The sequence below is a fragment of the Cricetulus griseus genome, chromosome X, assembly GCF_003668045.3.
Source record: "Cricetulus griseus strain 17A/GY chromosome X, alternate assembly CriGri-PICRH-1.0, whole genome shotgun sequence".
NCBI lineage: Eukaryota > Metazoa > Chordata > Mammalia > Rodentia > Cricetidae > Cricetulus > Cricetulus griseus.
Window position 1 is genome coordinate 59,664,476 of NC_048604.1, and position 23,428 is coordinate 59,687,903.

The following is a 23,428-nucleotide window of genomic DNA, read 5'->3' on the forward strand; positions in this document are numbered from 1 at the left end:
CTTAAAGTATAGCATACATATACTTTATAATTTATAATGAATATGAAAATAAAATACAAAATAAAGAATATGCTATAGCACAAAGTATAAAAGAAAAAATAGTGGATAATTTTTAAACTTTTCATGAACTTATTTTTCTGAAAAGAATAAAACTATCTACACACTGATCAACCACTAAGACTAGCAAATATATCAGTTTCTGGTTTTGAGGTGTAGCATTTGCTTATATGTTAATTGCATTATCAGAATCTAATATTTCTGAATATTCATTGGGCAATTTAGGTAGATTTTGAATATATCTCTTTGTTCATAGTTGATTGAGGTTCATTTATCATTAACTTTAATATAAATTTCTTTTACAAATGGCAGTAAATATGCAAATAGTAAAATACTTAAAATTTCAAGTAAGCATGTGCAGAACAAAGAAATCTTATTTTCTCAAAACTTCAGGAATTATGATACAATTCATGTTTCTGTTTCTTCAGAATTGATTATCAAGGTCTTAAAATTTTCCATAACTGATCAATTTCAATCAAAGGAAGTTCTTCAGAAAATTAATCTTAAACTTCTTTCACAGTTGGTTACAAGTCTGGAATATTTTCTTCTTTAAAAATGAGTGGCTACATTGTCCCCCAGAGAAGGGGAAAAGGACAAGAACTCCTGAGCAAACTTGGAAGATGGGGGGAGGGGAGAGGGAGCTAGGAGAATGAGAAGGGGAGAAGAAAAAGGTGGGGAATACATGATGGGGCAGAGAGGTTGAGTTGGTGGAAGAATAGAAGAGAGCAAGATAAGAGATATCATAATAGATAATAATAATAATAATAATAATAATAATAGTAATAGTAATAAACATTTTAGGTTTAAAGAGAAATCAGGCACCAGGGAAATGTCTGGAGATCTACAAGGATGACACCAACTAACCATCTAAGCAACAGATGAGAGGCTACTTTAAATGCCCTCCCCTGATAATGAGATTGATGACTAACTTATATCCCATCCTAGAGCCTTCATCCAGCAGCTAGTGGAAGTAGAAGCAGACACCCACAGCTAAACACTGAACTGGAATCCAGTTGCAGAGAAGGAGGAGTGATGAGCAAAGGGGTCAAGACCAGGCTGGTGAAAACCACAGAAACAGCTGACCTGAACAAGGGGGAGCTCATAGTCCCCAGACTGATAGCTGGGAAACCAGCATGGAACTGTTACAGACCCCATGAACATGGGTGTCAGTGAGGAGACCACAGAAATCTATGGGGCCTCTTGCAGTAGATCAGTACTTATCCCTAGCATAGGAATGGACTTTGGGAGCCCATTCCACATAGAAGGATATTCCCTGATCCTAGACACACGGGGGAGGGCCTAGGCCCTATCCCAAAGGACATGACAGACTCTGAGGATCCCCCGTGGAAGGCCTCACCCACCCTGGGGAGCAGAAATGGTATGGGATAGGTAGGGTTTTAGTGGTGGGCAAGGGAGGAGAGGAGGGAGAGGGAACTGGTATTGACATGTAAAACAATCTTGTTTCCAATTTAAATAAAATGATGCAAAAAATAAAAAATAAAATTAAAAGAAAAAAATGTCTGATATATTTCTGTGCTGAAACCATCTGGGCTTTTATGACTGCTTCTATTTCTATAGGGGTTATAGGTCCATTTAAATTGTTTATATGATCTTGATTTAACTTTTTTAAGTGGTATCTATTGAGAAAATTATCCATTTCTTTTAGATTTCCCCATTTGTCATTTTTAAAGTATGTCCTTGTGATTCTCTTATTTTCCTCAGTGTTTGTCATGTCCCCCTTTTCATTTTTGATTTTGTTAATTTTGATATTCTCTTTCTGTCTATTAGTTAATTTGTATAAGGATTTGTCTATCTTGTTGATTTTCTCAAACATTGTTACACTGAATGTATTGTTTTCTTTTTTCCCCGTTTTATTGATTTCAGTCCTGAGTTTTATTATTTCTTGCTGTGTACTCCTTTTGGGTGTGATTATTTTTTGCTATTGTTCTAGAGCTTCCAGGTATGCTATAAAGTTGCTTTATGGGCTTTCTCCAGTTTTATTTTAATGTAATCGGTGCTATATATTTTCCTCTTAAAACCACTTTCATTGTGTCCCATAAGTTTGGGTATATTGTTTTTTTTTTTAATTTAATTTTATTTTATTAGTTCTAGATAGGGAACAAGCTTATTTCAAGTCCCTTCTCCCTCTCCCTCCCCTCACCCCCAAACTTTCTCCCCCACCCCCAGCCCATCCCCCCAACCCCATCCACCCACTACTCCCCAGGCAGGGTAGGGCCCTCAACGGGAGCTCAGCAAAGTCCACCAAGTCTTCCTATGCTGATCCTGGGCCCTTCCCCATGTGTCCAGGGCCAGAGTGTAACCCTTCATATGGGATGGGCTCTCAAAGTCCCTTTTGCACCAGGGAAAAATACTAATCCACTACCAGAGGCTCCCTGGAGTGCAGAGGCCTCCTTATTGACATCTATGTTCTGGGGTCTGGATCAGTCTTGTACAGGCCTCCTGGACAGCATCTGGGGTCGATGTGCTCTCCCTTGTTCAGGCCAACAGTTCCTGTGGGTTTCTCCATCCTAGTACAGACCCCTTCGTTCTTCATTCCTCCCTCTCTTCAACTAAATTCCCGATTTCGGCTCATTGTATATCTGTGGATGTCTGTCTCTGTTTCCATCAGCCACTGGGTGAGGGCTCTAGGATGGCATAAAGAGAAGTCATCAATCTCATTTTAGGGGGAGGGTTTTTAGGTTATCCTCTCCACCATTGCCTGGATTGTCAGATCGTGTCATCCTTGTAGGTCTCTGGAGATCTCCCTGGTTCCTGATCCCTTCTCGGGCCTACAGTGGCTCCCTCTGATATCGTTTCTCTCATCTTGCTCTCTTTCCTCTATTCTTCCCCCAACTCAATGTTTCTGCCCCTCCATTTCCTCTCCTCTTCTCCTCTTCTCTTGCTCTTATTGTAGCAGCTCCTTCCCCCCCCCACCCTCATGCCCCCAATTAGTTCGGGAGTTCATGCCATTTCCATTCCTGGGGACCATTTAACCCTTAGAGTCCTTCATGTTTCCTAGTTTCTTTGGTGAAGAGCATTATATACTGGTAGTCTTTTGTTCTATGTCTAAAATTCATATATCAGTGAGTACATACCTTGCTTGTCTTTTTGTGACTGGGTTACCTCACTCAGGATGGTTTCCTCTAGTTCCATCCATTTGCCTGCGAATTTCAAGATTCCATTGCTTTTTTCTGCTGAGTAGTACTCCATTGTATAAATGTACCACATTTTCTCAATCCATTCTTCAATAGAGGGGCATCTAGGTTGTTTCCAGGTTCTGGCTATTACAAACAATGCTGCTATGAACATGGTTGAACATATGTCCTTGTTGTAAGTACATGCCCTATTTGGGTATATACCCAAGAGAGGAATGGCTGGATCTTGAGGTACACTGATTCCCATTTTTCTGAGCAACCGCCATACTGATTTCCAGAGTGGTCTTACAAGATCGCACTCCCACCAGCAATGGAGGAGTGTTCCTTTTTCTCCACATCCTCTCCAGCATAGATTGTCATTGGTGTTTTTTATTTTAGCCATTCTGACAGGCGTGAGATGGTATCTCAGAGTTGTTTTGAGTTGCATTTCTCTGATGGCCAATGATTTTGAGCACTTTTTTAAGTGTCTTTCAGCCATTTCAGATTCCTCTGTTGAGAATTCCCTATTTAGTTCTGCACCCCACTTTTTAATTTCGTTGTTTGGTGTTTTGGTGGCTAGCTTCTTGAGCTCCTTATATATTTTGGAAATCAGTCCTCTGTCAGATGTGGGATCGGTGAAGATCTTTTCCCATTCTGTGGGTGGTCGTTTTATCCTACTGACTGTTTCCTTTGCCTTGCAGAAGCTTCTCAGTTTCAGTAGGTCCCATTTATTAATTGCAGACCTCAATGTCTGTGCTTCTGGCGTAATGTTCAGGAAGTGGTCTCCTGTGCCAATTTGTTCAAGGGTTGTTCCCACTTTCTCTTCTAGAAGATTCAGTGTGGTTGGATTTATGCTGAGATCTTTGATCCATTTGCACTTAAGTTTTGTGCATGGTGACAGGTATGGATCTATCTGTAATTTTCTGCATGTCCGCATCCAATTGTGCCAGCACCATTTGTTGAAGATGCTGTCTTTTTTCCATTGTATAGATTTAGCACCTTTGTCAAAAATAAGGTATCCATAGGTGCGTGGGTCGATATCAGGGTTTTCAATTCGATTCCATTGGTCTATCAGTCTATTTTTGTGCCAATACCAAGCTGTTTTCAGAACTATGGCTCTATAGTAGAGCTTGAAGTCGGGGATGGTGATGCCTCCAGAAGATCCTTTATTGTAAAGAGTTGTTTTGGCTATCCTGGGCTTTTTATTTTTCCATATAAAGTTGAGTATTGTTCTTTCAATGTCTGTGAAAAACTGTGTTGGGATTTTGATGGGGATTGCATTGAATCTGTAGATTGCTTTTGGCAGGATTGCCATTTTTACTATGTTAATTCTACCTATCCAAGAGCATGGGAGATCTTTCCATTTTCTGGTATCTTCTTTAATTTCTTTCTTTAAAGTCTCAAAGTTCTTATTGTACAGGTCTTTCACTTTTTTGGTTAGTGTTACCCCAGATATTTTATGTTGCTTGTGGATATTGTGAAAGGTGATGTTTCCCTGATTTCTTTCTCATTGGATTTATCATCTGTATATAGTAGGGCTACTGATTTTTTTGAGTTAATTTTGTATCCTGCTACCTTGCTGAAGGTGTTTATCAGCCGTAGGAGTTCCCTGGTAGAGTTTTTCGGGTCACTAATGTAGACTATCATGTCGTCTGCAAATAGTGAAAGTTTTACTTCATCCTTTCCAATTTGTATCCCTTTGATCCCCTTTTCTTGTCTTATTGCTATAGCCAGAACTTCAAGTACAATATTGAAGAGATATGGAGAGAGTGGACAGCCTTGTCTTGTTCCTGATTTTAGAGGAAACGCTTTGAGTTTCTCTCCATTTACTTTGATGTTGGCTATTGGTTTGGTATATATTGCCTTGATCATGTTTAGATATGTTCCTGTTATTCCTGTTCTCTCCAAGATCTTTATCATGAAGGGATGTTGGATTTTGTCAAAGGCTTTTTCAGCATCTAGTGAGATGATCATGTGGTTTTTCTTTTTAAGTTTGTTTATATAGTGGATTACATTGATGGATTTTCGTATGTTGAACCATCCTTGCATCCCTGGGATAAAGCCTACTTGATCATGGTGGATGATTTTTCTGATATGTTCTTGTATTCGGTTGGCCAATATTTTGTTGAGTATTTTAGCATCGATGTTCATGAGGGATATCGGTCTGTAGTTCTCTTTCTTAGTCATATCTTTGTGAGGCTTGGGTATCAAAGTGATTGTAGCCTCATAGAAAGAGTTTGGCAATATCCCATCTGCTTCTATTGTGTGGAACAGTTTGAGGAGTACTGGAATTAGCTCTTGTTTGAATTTCTGGTAGAATTCTGCAGTGAAGCCATCTGGCCCTGGGCTTTTTTTGGTTGGGAGGCTTTTGATTACTGCTTCTATCTCATTAGGGGTTATAGTTCGATTTAAACTGTCTATCTGATCTTGATTTAATTTTGGTAAGTGATATTTATCCAGAAAGTTGTCCATTTCCTTTAGGTTTTCCAATTTTGTGGAATACAGGTTTTCAAAGTATGACCTAAAGATTCTCTGGATTTCCTCAGTGTCCGTTGTTATATCCCCCTTTTCATTTCTGATTTTGTTAATTAGCATGCTCTCTCTCTGCCTTTTGGTTAGTTTGGCTAGAGGTTTGTCTATCTTGTTGATCTTCTCAAAGAACCAACTCTTTGTTTCATTGATTCTTTGTACTGTTTTCCTAGTTTCTACTTTGTTGATTTCGGCTCTCAGGTTGATTATTTCCTGGCGTCTACTCCTCCTTGGTGAGTTTGCTTCCTCTTGCTCTAAAGCTTTCAGTTGTTCTGTCAATTCTCTAATGTGACTTTCCTCCAGTTTCTTCATGTGAGCACTTAGTGCTATGAACTTCCCTCTTAGCACTGCTTTCAGGGTGTCCCATAAGTTCGGGTATGTTGTGTCTACATTCTCATTAAATTCTAGAAAGTCTTTGATTTCTTTTTTTATTTCTTCCTCAACCAAGGAATGGTGCAATTGGGAGTTATTCATTTTCCACGTAAATGTAGGTTTTCTGCAATTCGTATTGCTGTTGAATTCTAGCTTTAATGCATGGTGGTCTGATAAGATACAGGGGGTTATTTCAATACTTTTGTACCTGTGGAGGTTTGCTTTGCTGCCAACTATGTGGTCAATTTTTGAGAAGGTTCCATGTGGCGCTGAGAAGAAGGTATATTCTTTTGTGTTTGGATGGAATGTTCTATAGATATCTGTTAAACCCAGTTGTGTCATAACTTCTTTCAGATCCTTTGTTTCTTTGTTAAGTTTCTGTCTAGTAGTTCTGTCCAGTGGTATAAGGGGGGTGTTGAAGTCTCCTACTATAAGTGTGTGTGGTTTTATGTGTGGTTTGAGCTTTAGTAATGTTTCTTTTACAAAAGTGGATGCTTTTGTATTAGGGGCATAGATGTTCAGGATTGAGACTTCGTCTTGATGGACTTTTCCTGTGATGAGTATGAAATGCCCTTCTTTATCTCTTTTGATTGCTTTCAGTTTAAAGTCTAATTTGTTAGATATTAGTATTGCTACCCCAGCTTGTTTCTTGAGCCCATTTGATTGGAAAATCTTTTCCCATCCTTTTACTCTGAGGTATCGCCTGTCTTTGAATTTGAGGTGTGTTTCTTGTAAACAGCAGAAGGATGGATTCTGTCTTCGTATCCATTCTGTTAGCCTGTATCTTTTTATGGGTAAGTTAAGACCATTGACATTCAGGGATATTAACGTCCATTGTTCATTGGTTCTTCTTAGTTTTGGATTTATTGTTGGTGGTATCATTGCGTGTGGATTTTGCCCTTCTGTTTCTTTTTGTGTTTGGTGAAATTCGATTAACTACTGACAGTGTTTTTGTGAGTGTAGTTATGTTCGTTGGGTTGGAGTTTTCCTTCCAGAGCCTTCTGTAGTGCTGGATTTGTTGATATGTATTGTTTAAATCTGTTTTTGTCGTGGAATATCTTGTTTTCTCCATCTATAGTGATTGAAAGTTTTGCTGGGTACAGTAGTCTGGGTTGACATCCATGCTCCCTTAGTGCTTGTAGGGTATCTATCCAAGACCTTCTGGCTTTCAGAGTTTCCATTGAGAAGTCGGGTGTGATTCTGATTGGTTTGCCTTTATATGTTACTTGGCCTTTTTCCTTTGCTGCTCTTAATATTTTCTCTTTATTCTGTAGATTTGGTGTTTTGATTATTATGTGTCGGGGGCGACTTCTTTTTGTGGTCCAGTCTGTTTGGTGTCCTGTAAGCTTCTTGTACTTTCATAGGCATATCCTTCTGTAGGTTGGGGAAGTTTTCTTCTATGATTTTGTTGAATATGTTTTCTGTACCTTTGAGCAGTATTTCTTCACCTTCTTCTACACCTATTATTCTTAGGTTTGGCCTTTTTACGGTGTCCCATATTTCCTGGATATTTTGTGTTAGGGTTTTGTTGGACTTGAGGTTCTCTTTGGTGGATGAATGTATATCCTCTAGCGAGTCTTCAGTGGCTGAGATTCTCTCTTCCATCTCTTGAATCCTGTTGGATACACTTACATCTTTAGTTCCTGATCGTTTATCCAACCTTTCCATTTCCAACATGGTCTCATTCTGTGTTTTCTTTATTGTGTGTATTTCAGCTTTCATGTTTTGAACTATTTCAAGAGCTTCCTTCACTTGCTTGGATGTTTTTTCTTGGCTTTCTTTGGATTCTTTAAGAGATTTATTTATTTCTTGAATTTTTTGGTTTGTCTTTTCCTCCAATTCATTTAATTTTTTGTTTGTTTTCTCTTCTATTTCTTTAAGGGATTTTCTTGTTTCCTCTTTAAAGGTCTCTATCAACTTGCTGAGATAATTTTTGAGGTCCATCTCATCTTCATGCTCTGTGTTGGGCTTTTCAGCTCTTGCCGGAGTGGAGTCCCTAGGTTCTGGTGGTGTCATGTTGGTCTTTGTGTTGTTGAGTGAAATCTTATTCTGTCTTCTCCCCATATCCTTTTAGTGGGTGCGGGTGGGTTCTCTCTATCTCCTCTTGTGGCCCAGTGGTGTGTGGGGGCTAGGAATTCGATGTCCACAACTCTAGATGATCTCGACGCTCCTGGTGGTCTCCTCGCTAGTTCCTAGTTTCTTGGTCGTTCGGCGGAATGGAAGAGTGGGGTGCTACCAGATTTGGGGCACAGGGAGCTCCTCCCTGCCTGGGCTTGTCTGGCCCAAGCCGGCAGGCTCAGGAGGGGGTGGTGGGATGGGGGTGGTGGGGTGTTCTGGCCTGGAGTCGGGAGCGGGCAGGAGCTCACTCACCTAGTTCCAGGTCAGTCTGCGGCGGCGGAATGTAAGAATGGGGTGCTAGCAGATTGGTGGGGCAGGGGGCTCCTCCCTCTCTGGGCGTGTCTGGCCCAAGCCGGCAGGCTCAGGCGGGGGTGGTGGGATGGGGGTGGTGGGGTGTTGTGGTCTGGGGTCGGGAGCGGGCAGGAGCTCACTCACCTAGTTCCAGGTCAGTCTGCGGCGGCGGACAAGTTTGGGTATATTGTAATTTTATTTATATTCAATTGTAGAAAGTCTTTCATTTCCTTTATTTTATTTCTGTCTTGATCCAGTTTTCATTCAGTAAAGAGTTGATCAGTTCCCATGAGTTTGTAAGTTTTCTTTTATTGTTGAGTTTCAGCCTTAACCCATGGTGATCTGATAAGGTACAGGTAGTTATTTCAATTTTCTTGTATCTGTTGAGATTTGTTTTGTAACTGAGTATATGGTCAATTTTAGAGAAGGTTCCAAAAAGTGCTGAGAAGAAGGTATATTCTTTTGTGTTTGAGTGTTCTGTAAATATCTGTTAAGTCCAATTGGCTTATAACGTCTGTTAACTCTGTTTAGTTTTTATCTGTCCGACCTGTCTATTGGTAAGAGCTGGGCACTGAAATCTCCCATCATCAGAGTGTGAGGATCAGTATGTTATTTACACTGTAGTAATGTTTCTTTTACAAATGTGAATGCCAAAGCCAGGCACTGGTGGCGCACTCCTTTAATCCCAGCACTCGGGAGGCAGAGGCAGGCGGATCTCTATGAGTTCGAGGCCAGCCTGGTCTCCAAAGCGAGTGCCACGATAGGCTACAAAGCTACACAGAGAAACCCTGTCTCGAAAAAAAAATGTGAATGCCCTTGTATTTGGGTCATAGATGTTCAGGATTCAGACATCATCTTGGTGGATTTTTCATTTGATGAATATGAAATGCTCTTCTCTGTCAATTTAATTAATTTTGGTTGGAAGTCTATTTTGTTAGATATTAGAATAGCTATGCCAGCTTGCTTTTTAGGTCTATTTAACTGGAAAAATCTTTTTCCAACCATTTACTCTGAGTTAATATCTGTCTTTGAGATTGAGGTGTGTTTCTTGGGTGCAGCAGAAGGATGGGTCCTCTTTTTGTATCCACTCTGTTAATCTGTGTCTTTTTATTGGGGAATTGATGCCATTATTTTAAAGATATTCATGACTAACGATTGTTGATTCCTGTTTTTGTTGTTGTTGTTGTTGCGTGTGAGTGTGTGTGTGCTTTCTATCTTGGCTGATGATTGACTATATTCCCTATATTTTTATGATTGTAGTTAACATCCCTGGGATGGAGGTTTCTTTCTATCACCTTCTGTTAGACTGGATTTATAGATAAATATTGCTTAAATTTGGCTTTATCATAAAATATCTTATATTTTCCATCTACGGTGATTGAAAGTTTTGCTGGGTATGATAGTCTAGGCTGCCATCCATGGTCTCTTAGAGTCTGTAGCACATCTGTCCAGGCCCTTTCTGGCTTTTAGAGTTTCCATTGGCTTCCCAATGGAAGGTGCAACTATAATAGGTTTGTAGCTATATGTTGCTTGGTCTTCTCCCATTTCAGCTTTTAATATCATTTTGGTCTGCATGTGTTTTGATTATTGTGTGGTGAGAGCCATTTTTGGTCCAGTATATTTGCCATCCTGTATGCTTCTTGTACCTTTGTAGGCATCTCAGTCTTTAGGAAAATTCTCTTCCATGATTTTGTTAGAAAATACTTTCTAGGCATTTGAACTGAGATTCTTCTCCTTCTTCTATTCCTAACATTTCTGGATTTGGTATTTTCATAGTGTCCCAGATTTCCTGGATGCTTTGTGTCAGGAATTTTTTAAATTTAACATTTTCTTTGACTATATGTGTCCATTTCTTCTTTCTTATGTTCAATATCCAAGATTCTCTCTTCCATCTCCTTTATTTTATTGGTGAAGCTTTGCCTCTGTGTTTCCGGTTTGAATTTTGTTGGGTTTTTCATTATAAATTCTATTTCCATTTTCAGGTCTTGAAAAGATTTATTCATTTTATTACACTGTTTTCTTGGATTTCTTTAAGGTATTTATTCATTTCCTCTTTAATGATATCTATCACATTCATAATGCTGTTTTAAGATCTTTTTCTTGTGCTTCAGCTATGTTGGAATATTCAGGGTCTGCTATGGTAGGACAGCTAGGCGCTTGTGGTGACATACTGTCCTGGTTGTTTTTAATTGTATTTCATGCTGGTGTCTATCCATCTGGGATTAGGATGATTGTAGGTCTAGGTGCTGATATCTGATTTTATCTGTTTTATTGGGTGGATTTTCTTTTCTTGGCTCCTCGGCTGATTTGAGGAGTATGTGATAGCTATTTGTTTCCTGATAGAAAATTTTCTGTGGTCCCGTTTCCCTGGCCTACTCGGTTGGTGTGTTCCCAGGGAATTCCTGCTGGTGTTGGGAGGTTGGGATAATGGAATGAGTTGAAGGAAGAAAGATTGAAGGAAAAGATCTTTGTGATACAGTGGGGATGCGGTCAGAGAGTAAAGAAAGACTGCAAGAGGTGTTCTGCTGCAGAGCTGGGGATGAAACTGGATGGGAGGGTTAGATCTGGAGCTGCAGAAGGAGAGGTGAAAAATCTGCATTCAGCCTACCTGCTTCCCAGGCAGCGGTGATCTTTGGGGGATGCCTTCTATGCCTGGGGACTGAAACACCAATGAGTTGGGGAAGGGAGATTAGAAGGGATCCACAGTAGATGGCAGCCAGGGGCCAGTGAAGGTTGCAGAAGGTGTTCTTTTGTAGAGTTTGAGGTGAGACTGGGGGGATTATAGCTGGAGGAGGAGACTGGGGGATTGTGGTGAAGATCCGCAGTCAGCCTACCTGCTTCCCTGGCAGGAGGGGCATTCGGGTTAGCAAGGAGTGACTGTTGGAGTTGGAGGCTAGGATAAAGCAACTAGTGGAGGGAGGTGAGTAAGGATGTGAAGGCCTGTGGTATCTGCGGAGATCCAGGAGTGAGAGACTGCCACAGGTGTTCTGCAAAGTTCAGTATGAGACGGTATGGATCATCTGGGGGAACAGAGGAGGAGGTAAAGATCTACAGTCAGCCTACTTGGTTCTCTGTGCCCCTGTTTACTTTCTGTGCCTCCTAAAATGCAATATCCTACTTCTGAGGGTATACAGTTGTATGGTAGCAGCTTGTTATCTGAAGTATACCTGGAATGATATGAAATCCATAGTAAAAGAGATTGCATCTGGCAAGTATTAACTGGGCCAGCTTGTTATTCTCTACCTTTTCTATCGCTTCACAAGGGAACTTGCTTTGTAAAAAATTGGAGTACTCAAATGACACACAAAAATCACTTCGGGGAATGGCCATTACTGTGGATGGCTGAAGTAAAGTTGGAGTAAAAAGTCACTGGAGATGAGGATTAGGAGAGCTAATTACTGAAATTTTAAATTCAAATACTCTTCTGTGACCTCAGTAATTATCCTTTGAATTCTTGGTTTCAACCTTTTCTTTGGACTCCCAAGATCTTAAGGCCTTAATATTTACACTAGCTACTTATAGCCCCAGAATTTATCACCAATATAGCAATTTGAAAACAGAAACATTTATTATATTATGCTTTCCATGTGTCATGAAATTAGAAACAACTTAGCAGGATAATTTTGCCTCTTGATGTCTCATGAGTTTGTAGTCAAGCTACTGGTTGAGTTGCAGTTATCAGAAGGTTGGAGTGAGGCTATAGAGTCTGATGAGTCACTAGGTTGTTACGAGGGGATGGGAATTACTTGACATGTCAATTTCTCTGTCAAGTTTCTGAGTATTCTCATGTCACAACAACTAGCTTCTCTCAAAATGAGTGACACAAAAAAGAAAGAGCAAGGAAGAAGCTATAGTGCATTTTATGTCCCAATCTTGGATGTCACTCTCTGTCACTTCAGCTACATTCTGTTATTTATTAGAAATGAGTCACTAAGTAAAACACCTACACCAGGATAGGGGAAGTATATTCTACCTTTTAAAAGGATAAGAACACTTCATGTATATTTGAGAGGTACCAAAGTATCTTTTCTTTTTTATCATCTATTAGCAACACTGATCTAATTTTATTTTCTAAGTAGCATAATTTCCACAGTACATATCTTCAACAACTTTATTTGCAATAAGCTCCAATAATCAGCCTCACTAGTAACAGAAAATATTATATATTAATAATAATAAATTATTTACTTCCTTCTCATACAAACACACTCAGTAAAGGTGTGGTGTGTATCTCAAAATTTTAGGAACGGTGGCCTTTCTATCATGTTGTTTAAGCATCCTCAAAGTATAATACCATTTTCTGGCAGAAAATACCTTCACTTCTAGCCATTACACATGGATTAAACAGAAAGTTAAAAATGAAAAAAGTAGAACACCATTACATTAATAACATATCTAAAATGTATAAAAATCATATTGTTTCTCCTTAGATGCTACTGTTCATAAACAAGTCCCATGACTGTATTTAACAGCAAGGGGTACGAGGAAGTAAATTCTGTATTCTGATCAGCAATACATATTACAGAAAGAAAAAGGGCTACTGGAGGTCTTTCACAGGCTTTTGCTCTTTTCAGTTTGGACAGTCTATATATCATATATTTCATGAACCCAACTACTAACTTTATGGAGTTAAACACATATATACATGCTCACTCAGTTTAAACTAACTTAAACAGACTTCCATTTTTTTAAGTTAAATATGACCTAAGATTATATATATATATATATAATCTTGTTTTACATGTCCCTCTCCCTCCCCTCCTCCCCTGCCCCCCACTGACACCTTATCTCATCCCCTTTCTGCTGCCCAGGGAGGGTGAGGCCATCCACAGGGAAATCTTCAAAGTCTGTCACATCATTTGGAGCAGGGCCTGGGGCCTTCCCCTTCAGTCTAGGGTGAGAGAGTATTCCTCTATGTGGAATGGGCTCCCAAAGTCCATTCCTATGCTAGGGATAAGTACTGATCTACTGCAAGAGGCCCCATAGATTTCTGTGGTCTCCTCACTGACACCCACGTTCATGTGGTCTGTAACAGTTCCATGCTGGTTTCCCAGCTATCAGTCTGGGGACTATGAGCTCCTCCTTGTTCAGGTCAGCTGTTTCTGTGGGTTTCACCAGCCTGGTCTTGACCCCTGTGATCATCACTCCTCCCTCTCTGTAACTGGATTCCAGAGTTCAGCTCAGTGTTTAGCTGTGGATGTCTGCTTCTGCTTCCATCAGCTACAGGATGAAGGCTCTAGGATTACATATAAGGTAATCATCAATCTTATTATAGGGGAAGGGCATTTAAGGTAGACTCTCCACTATTGCTAAGATTCTTAGTTGAGGTCATCCTTGTAGATCTCTGGACAATACCCTAATGCCAGATTTCTCTTTAGACCTATAATTGCTCCCACTATTATGGTACCTGTTTTCTTGGGTATCCCCCCCACCACTCAATCTTCCTGCTCCCTCATGTCCTCTTCTCCCTTCCTCTTCTCCCCTTCTCCTTCTCTTAATTCCCTCTCCCCTCCCCCCATGCTCCCATTTTGCTCAGGAAATCTTGTCCCTTTCCCCATCTCTGAGGGACCATTATGTCTCTCTTCCTGTCTTCCTTGCTTCCTAGCATTTCCGGTGGTGTGGATAGTAGGTTGGTAATCCTTTGCTTTATGTCTAATATCCTTATATGAGTGAGTACATACCATGTTTGTCTTTTTTGCGACTGGGTTACCTCACTTGGGATCATTTCTTCTACTTCCATCCATTTGCCTGAAAATTTCAAGATTACATTTTGTTGTTGTTGTTGTTCTTTCCCTCCCTCTAAGAAGTACTCCATTGTGTAAATGTACCATATTTTCTCTATCCATTCTTCAGGTCAGAGACATCTAGGTTGATTCCAGGTTCTGGCTACTACAAATAATGCTGCTATGAACATCGTTGAACAGATGTCCTTGTTGTATGAATGTGCATCCTTTGGGTATATGCCTAAAAGTGGAATTGCTGGGTCATGAGGTAAACTGATTCCCATTTTCCTGAGGAACTGATACACTGATTTCCAAAGTGACTGTACAAGTTGACACTCCAACCAGCAGGGAAAGAGTGTTCCCCTTTCTCCACTCCTCTCCAGCATAAACTGTCCTTGGTGTTTTTTATTTTAGGCATTTTGAAAGGAGCAAGATGGTATCTCAGAGGTATTTTGATTTGCATTTCCCTGATGGCTAAGGATGTTGAGCACATTCTTAGGTGTCTTTCAGTCATTTTAGATTCTTCCACCGAGAATTCTCCATTTAGTTCTGTACCCCACATTTTAATTAGATTCTTTGGTGTTTTGTGACTAGCTTCTTGGGGTGTCTGTATATTTTGGAAACCATCCCTCTGTCAGATGTGGGTTTGGTGAATATATTTTCCCATTCTGTGAGCTGCCAGTTTGTTTTGTTGACTGTGTCCTTTGCCTTACAAAAGCTTCTCCGTTTCAGGAGTTCCCATTTATTAATTGTCTATCTCAGTGTCTGTGCTACTGGTGTGATGTTGAGGAAGCAGTCTCCTGTACTAATTTTTTTGAGGGTACCACCTACTTTTTCTTCTAAGAGTTTCAGTGTGGCTGGATTTATGTTTAGGTCTTTGATCCATTTGGACTTAAGTTTTGTGCATGGTGATAGATACAGATCTACCTTCAGTCTTCTACATGCCAGCATCCACTTATGCCAGCACCATTTATTGAAGATGTATCTTTTTTCCATTGAATAATTTTAGCTTCTTTGTCAAAAATCAGATGATGCTAGGTGTTTGGGTGAATATCAATTAGATTTCTTTTGTCTACCTGTCTATTTTTGTTCCAATACCAAGGTGTTTTCAGGACTATACCTCTATAACAGAGCTTGAAGTCAGGGATGGTCAAGCCTCCGGAAGTTCATTTATTGTACAGGGTCGTTTTGGCTATCCTGGGTCTTTTGCTTTTCCATATACAGTTGAGAATTGTTCTTTCAAGGTCTGTGAAGAATTGTGCTGGGATTTTGATGAAGATAGCATAGAATCTGTAGATCGCTTTTGGCAAGATTGCCATTTTTACTATGTTGATCCTATCTATCCAAGAGCATGGGAGATCTTTCCATTTTCTGGGATCTTCTTTAACTTCTTTCTTTAAAGACTCAAAGTTCTTGCGATAGAGGTCTTTAATTTGTTTGATTATCGTTACCCCAAGTTATTTTATGTTGTTTGTGGCAATCGTAAAGGGTGATGTTTCTCTGAGTTCTTTCTCAGCCCATTTATCGTCTTACATAGTAGAGCTACTGATTTTTTTGAGTTAATCTGTATCCTGCCACTTTGCTGAAGGTGTTTATCATATTAGGATTTCCCTGTAGAGTTTTTTGTGTCACTTATGTAAACTATCATATCATCTGCAAATAGTGAAAGTTTGACTTCTTCTTTTCCAATTTGTATCCCTATGATCTCCTTTTCTTGTCTTATTGCTCTAGCTAGAACTTCAAGTACAATATTAAAGAGATATGGAGAGAGTGGACAGACCAGTCTTGTTCCTGATTTTAAAGGAATCAGGTTGAGTTTCTCTCCATTTAGTTTGATGTTGGCTGTTGGTTTACTGTATATTGCTTTTATTATGTTTTTATGTGTTCCTGTTATTCCTGATCTCTCCAAGACCTTTATCATGAAGAGGTGTTAGATTTTGTCAAAGGCTTTGTCAGAATCTAGTGAGATGATCATGTGGGTTTTTCTTTTGCAGTTTGTTTACATGGTGGATTACAGTGATAGATTTTCCTATGTTGAACCATCCCTGCATCCCTGAGATCTAGCCTACTTGATCATGTTGGATGATTTCTCTGATGTGTTTTTGGATTCAATTTGCCAGTATTTTATTGAGTATTTTTGCGTCAATGTTCATGAGGGATATCAGTCTGTACTTTTCTTTCTTAGTGTGTCTTTGTGTGGCTTGGGTACCAAGGTAATTGTAGCTTCATAAAAAGAGTTTGTCAGTGAACCTTCTGCTTCTATTGTGTGGAACAATTTGAGGAGAATTGGTATTAGCTCTTCTTTGAATTTCTGGTAGAATTCTACACGGAAACCACTTGACTTTTGGCTGTTTTTGTTTGGGAGGCTTTTGATGACTGCTTCTATTTCATTAGAGGTTGTAAGTATGTCTAAATTGCTTATGTGTTCTTGATTTAATTTTGGTAAGTGATACATATGCAGAAAAATGTCCACTTTCTTTAAATTTTCGAATTTTGTGGAGTACAGCTTTTCAAAGTATGACCTGATGATTCTCTGGATTTCCTCAGTGTCTGTTGTTATGTCCCCCTTTTCGTTTCTGATGTTGTTAAATAGCATGCTCTCTCTCTGACTTTTGGTTAGTTTGGATACAGGTTTCTCTATCTTGTTGATTTTCTCAAAGAACCAACTCTTTGTTTCATTGATTCTTTGTATTGTTTTCCTAGTTTCTACTTTATTGATTTCAGCCCTCAATTTGATTATTTCCTGGCATCTATTCCTCTGGGGTGAGTTTGCTTCTTTTTGTTCTAAAGCTTTCCGTTGTGCTGTTAATTCTCTAGTGTGACTATTCTCCAGTTTCTTCCTGTGGGCACTTAGTGCTATGAACTTTCCTCTTAGGACTGCTTACAAAGTGTCCCATAAGTTTGGGTATGTTGTGTCTACATTCTCATTAAATTGTAGGAAGTCTTTAATTTACTTTTTTTATTTCTTCCTTGACCCAGGAAGGGTGCAATTGCACGTTCTTCAATTTCCATGAGTTTGTAGGATTTCTGCAATTTGTGTTGTTGTTGAATTGTAACTTTAAACCATGGTGATCTGATAGGATACAGGGGGTTATTCCAATTTTTTTGTATCTGTGGAGGTTTGTTATGTTGCCAAGTATGGGGTCAATTTTAGAGAAGATTCCATGTGGTGCTGAGAAGAAGGTATATTCTTTTGTGTTTGGATAGCATGTTCTATAGATATCTGTTAATCCCAATTGTGTCGTAATTTTTGTTAGTTCTTTTGTTTCTTTTTTTCTTCCTGTCTGCTGGTCCTGTCTAGTGGTGAGAGTGGGGTGTTAAAGTCTCCCACTATGTGTGAGGTTTTATGTGTGATTTGAGCTTTAGTAATATTGCTTTTACGAATGTGGGCACCTTTGCATTTGGGGCATAGATGTTCAGAATTTAGACTTCATCTTGATGGATTTTTGCTGTGATGAATATGAAATGACCTTTTCATCTCTTTTGATTAATTTTAGTTTGAAGTATAATTTGTTAGATATTAGGATAGCTACACCAGCTTGTTTCTTGGGTCCATTCGATTGGAAAATATTTCCCTACCCTTTACTCTTATGTAACATCTGTCTTTGAAGTTGAGATATGTTTCTTGTATGCAGCAGAAGAATAGATTCTGTCTTCGGATCCATTCTGTTAGCTTATGTCTTTTTATAGATGAGTTAAGACCATTAATATGGAGGGAAATTAAGGACCAGGAGTGTTAATTCTTGTTTGCTTTGGGTTTGTTGTTAGTATTGTGTGTGGATTTACCCCACTTTTTCTTTTGGCTTTTGGTAAAGTGAGGTTATCTATTGCCTATGTTTTTGTGAGTGTAGTTAACTTCCTTAGGTTGGAGTTTTCCTTCCAGTACTTTCTATAGGGCTGGGTTAGTGGATATGTATTGTTTAAATCTGGTTTTGTCATGGACATCTTGTTTTCTCCATCTACAGTGATTGAAAGCTTTGCTGGGTATAGTAGTCTGGGCTGGCATCCATGATGTCTTTATATATATTATATATATATATATATATATATATATATATATATTGATGATCCTCTGGCTTTTAGAGTTTCCATGGAGAAGTCAGGTGTAATTCTGATAGGTTTGCCTTTATATGTTACTTGGACTTTTTCATTTGCTGCTCTTAGTATTCTTTCTTTATTCTGTATGTTTGGTGCTTTGATTATTATGTGGTGCAGGGACTTTTTGTGGTTCACTCTATTTTGTATTCTGTAAGCTTCTTGTACTTTCATTGGCATGTCTTTCTTTAGGTTGGGAAAGTTTTCTTCTAAGATTTTATTGAATATGTTTTCTACACCTTTGAGTTGGATTTCTTCACCTTCTTCTACCCCTATTATTCTTAGGTTTGGTCTTTTCACGGTGTCCCATATTTCCTGGATATTTTGTGTTAGGGATTTGTTGGACTTAAGATTTTCTTTGGTTGATGAATCTATTTCTTCTAGTGTATCTTTAGTGCCTGAGATTCTGTCTTCCATCTTTTGTATTCTGTTGGTTATGCTTGTATCTGTAGTTCCTGATCATTTACCCAGCTTTTCTAATTTCAGCATTCCCTCAGAATGTGTTTTGTTTTATTGTTTTTACTTCAGCTTTCAAACCTTGTACTTTTTTAATTTTTCTTGTGGTTTTTGGTTTGTCTTTTCCTCCATTTCTTGAAATTTTTTTTGTTTTTTTTCCATTTCTGCAAAGGATTTTTCCCATTTCCTCTTTTTAGGGTCTCTATCATCTTCATGAAGTTTTTTTGAGTTGGTTCTCTTCTCCTTCATCTGTGTTGGAATGTGCAGGTCTTGCTGGTGTACAGTCCCTAGACTCTGGTGGCATCATATTGTTTTTTCTGTTGTTGAATGTGTTCTTATTATTGTTGTCGTCCCATCCCTTCTTCCAGTGGGTTCAGTTGGGGTATAACGAGACATTACAGGTTATGATATCTTTATTCAAATAATACCGGCCAAGCACAAGCCAGAGCGTGCCCAGAGGCAGCAAGCTAGGGAGGCCAGAGAGAGGGCTTCCCATGTGTCTGCCACCCCTTAAGAACTCCCCACATGTCATCTTGAACCTCCCCTGACCACGCCTGACAGGTGTAGTCAAGCACACCTATAGCTAGCTCCTAGGAGGCATGGCTACAGTGTCTCCCTACATTAGGGTCTTTTCCCCTCCTGGTGGGTATGGGTCCAAGGTTCTCTTCCAGTGGGTACAAGCAGGTCCAATACTCTGATGGGTGTCACAGTCAGTGCAGGCAGGTTTGAGACGCTCCGTCTCCCATTGGGTGGTGGCGGGACTAATATGCTTGATGTGAGTATATTCTGAATGGCTAGGTCCACCTGGGGTGTGTTGACCTGCCTACAATCTCTAGGCCAGGTTATCCCAAAGAGGGCAAGCAGAAGTTGGGCCTGAGGCAGGGCCCCATGCTCACCTCTACCCTGAGTGGGGGCAGGACTAGCACAGTGATGTCACCAGACTCTGTGTGGCTCGTTCAGCTGGGGGCAAGTCAACCTGCCCACAATTCCCAGACCAGGAGATCCTAAAGAGGGCAAGTTTTAATTTTAATGTACTCAAATGTCTTACTCAGTGTTCTATTGCTGTGAAGAGACACCATGGTCATAGAAATTCTTATAAAAGAAAACATTTAATTGGGGCTGGATTACAGTTTCAGAGGTTTAGGCCACTGTCATCATGGTGGGTTGCATGGTGGCATGTAGGCAGACTTGGTGCTGGAGAAGTAGTTGAGATTTCGAAATCTAATCAACAGGCAGCAGGAAGAGAGTTTCTGGCTTGGAGTAGGGTTTTTGAAACCTCAAAGCCTGTGCCAGTGACATACTTCCTTCAACAAAGCCCCACTAAGACTTTCAAATTGTGTCACTCCCTAATGAACAAGTATTTAAATCTATGAACATATGGGAGCCATTCTCATTCAAACTATCACATCATAAAAACATGTACTGTAAACTGGGTATAGTGGTACAGGCCTGGGGAGAAAGAAGGTTCATGTTCAGCCCGGTTTACATAGGAAATGCAACACTACATAATAGACAGACATGCCCCTCCACAAAAAGAAAACATTCATTGTACATGACAAGTTTGATACCACATGGCATTCCAATGCTTTATGCATTGCATAATGTTTGAATTGGGGAACCTCAGTCATTTCTTCACATGAAAACATTCCAAATTCTTTGCACTTTTGGAAACATACAATACTGTTTTGTTATCTATATTCACCCTACCATGAAATAAAATATTTTTCTTACTCTGAAAATTTGGAGGATTGTATAAAAGCATCTTTGATCCTCTTCAAATAATCCACTTTATGAGGTCCATTGTAATACTGTAGGCCATTTGGTATAAATACAAGTGAGGACCTTTGATCCTATGTTCTTTTATTTAAAATATTTTTAATTAATTTTTTAGTTCAAATTAAGAACAAGCTTTCTTCACACGTCAATCCCTTCTCCCTTCCCTCCCCCAACGCTCTCCCTCCAGCCCCTCACCTGCCTCCCACCCCATCCACCTTTCACTCCCCAGCCAGGGTAGGGTCCTTGCCAGGGCTCCTCAAAGACCACCACAGCATCCTGGACAAGGCCTAGGCCCTCCCACATGTGTCCAAGTCAAGAGTGCATCCCTTCACGTGGGGTGGGCTCTCAAAGTCCCTTCTTATACCAGGGATATATACTAATCCACAAACAGGGGCCCCCTAGAGTGTGGAAGCCTCCTCATTGACATCCATGTTCAGGGGTCTGTTTCAGTCCTATGCTGGCCTCCCAGACAGCAGTCTGGGTCCATGTGCTCCCCCTTGTTCAGGCCAGCTGTTTCTGTGGGTTTCACCAGCCTGGTACTGACCCTTTGATCTTCATTCCTCCCTCTCTGCAACTAGGTTCCAGAGTTCAGTTCCTTGTATATCTGTGGATGTTTGCCTCTGCTTCCATTAGCCACTGGATGAGGGCTCTAGGATGGCATAAAAAGTAGTCATCAGTCTCATTATAGGGGAAGGGAATTTAGGTTATCACCTCCACCATTGCTTAGATTGTCAGTTCGTGTCATTCATGTAGATCTCTGGAAATCTCCCTAGTGCCAGATCTCTCCTCGGACCTATAATGGCTCCCTTTGATATGGTATCTCTCATCCTGCTCTCCTCTATTCTTCCCCCAACTCAACATTTCTGGTCCTCCATTTCCTCCTCTCCCCTCCTCTTCTCCTCTCATTCTGGCAGCTCCTTCTCCCTTACCCTCATGCTCCCAATTAGCTCATGAGATCCTGCCCCTTCCCATTCTCTGGGGTTCATGCATTTTTCTCTTGTCCTTCTTGTTTCCTAGTTTCTTTGGTCTAAAATTCATATATGAGTGAGTACATACCATGTTTGTCTTTTTGTGACTGGGTTACCTCACCCAGGATGATTTCTTCTAGTTTCATCCATTTGCCTGAGAATTTCAAGATTCCGTTGCTTTTTTCTGCTGAGTAGTACTCCATTGGATAAATGTACCACATTTTCTCTATCCATTCTTCAGTTGAGGGGTATCTAGGTTGCTTCCAGGTTCTGCCTATCACAAACAATGCTGCTATGAACATGGTTTGAACATATGTCCTTGTTGTATGGATGTGAATTATTTGGGTATATGCCCAAGAGAGGAATTGCTGGATCTTGAGGTAGACTGATTCCTATTTTTCTGAGCCACAACCATACTGATTTCCAAAGTGGTCTTACAAGTTTACACTCCCACCAGCAATGGAGGAGTGTTACTTTTTCTCCACATCCTCTCCAGCATAGATTGTCATTGGTGTTTTTGTTTTTAGCCATTCTGGCCAGTGTAAGATGGTATCTCAGAGTTGTTTAGAGTTGCATTTCTCTGATGGCCAAGGATTTTGAGCACTTTCTTAAGTGTCTTTCAGCAATTTCAGATTCCTCTGTTGAGAATTCTCTATTTAATTCTGCACCCCACTTTTTAATTTCATTGTTTGGTGTTTTGGTGGCTAGCTTCTTGAGTTCATTGTATATTTTGGAAATCAGCCCTGTGTCAGATGTGGGGTTGGTGAAGATCTTTTCCCATTCTGTGGGCTGTCATTTTGTCTTACTGTGTCCTTTGCCTTCAGAAGCTTCTCAGTTTCAGGAGGTCCCATTTTTTAATTGCAGATCTCAATTTCTGTGCTACTGGTGTAATGTTCAGGAAGCGGTCTCATGTTCCAATTCCCTCAAGGGTATCTCCCACTTTCTCTTCTAGAACATTCAGTGTGGATGGATTTATGTTGAGATCTTTTTCAGTTTGTTTATATGGTGGATAACATTGGTGGATTTTCCTATGTTGAACCATCCTGGCATCCCTGGGATGAAGCCTACTTGATCATAGTGTATGATTTTTCTGATGTGTTCTTGGATTCGATTTGCCAATATTTTGTTGAGTATTTTTGCATCAATGTTCATGAGGGATATTGGCCTGTAGTTCTCTTTTTTAGTTGTATTTTTGTGTGGCTTGGGTATCAAAGTGATTGTATCCTCGTAAAAAGCGTTTGGCAATGTCCCTTCTGCTTCTATTGTGTGAAACAATTTGAGGAGTACTGATATTAGCTCTCGTTCGAATTTCTGATAGAATTCTGCAGTGAAGCCATCTGGCCCTGGGCTTTTTTTTTTTTTTTTTTGGTTGGGAGGCTTTTGTTGACTCCTATTTCATTAGGGGTTATAGGTGGATTTAAACTGCTTATCTGTTCTTGGTTTAATTTTGGTAAGTGCTATCTATCCAGAAAATTGTCCATTTCCTTTAGATTTTTGGATTTTGTGGAGTACAGCTTTTCAAAGTATGACCTGATGATTCTCTGGATTTCCTGTGTGTTATATCCCCCTTTTCGTTTCTGATTTTGGTTATTAGCATGCTCTCACTCTGCCTTTTGGTTAGTTTGGATAGAGGTTTGTCTATCTTGTTGATTTTCTCAAAGAACAAACTCTTTGTTTCATTGATTCTTTGTAATGTTTTCCTAGTTTCTACTTTATTAATTTCAGCCATCAGTTTGATTATTTCCTGGTGTCTACTCCTCCATGGTGAGTTTGCTTCTTTTTGTTCTAAAGCTTTCAGTTGTTCTGTCAATTCTCTAGTGTGACTATTCTCCAGTTTCCTCATGTGGACACTTAGTGCTATGAACTTTCCTCTCAGCACTGCTTTCAGAATGTCCCATACATTTGGGTA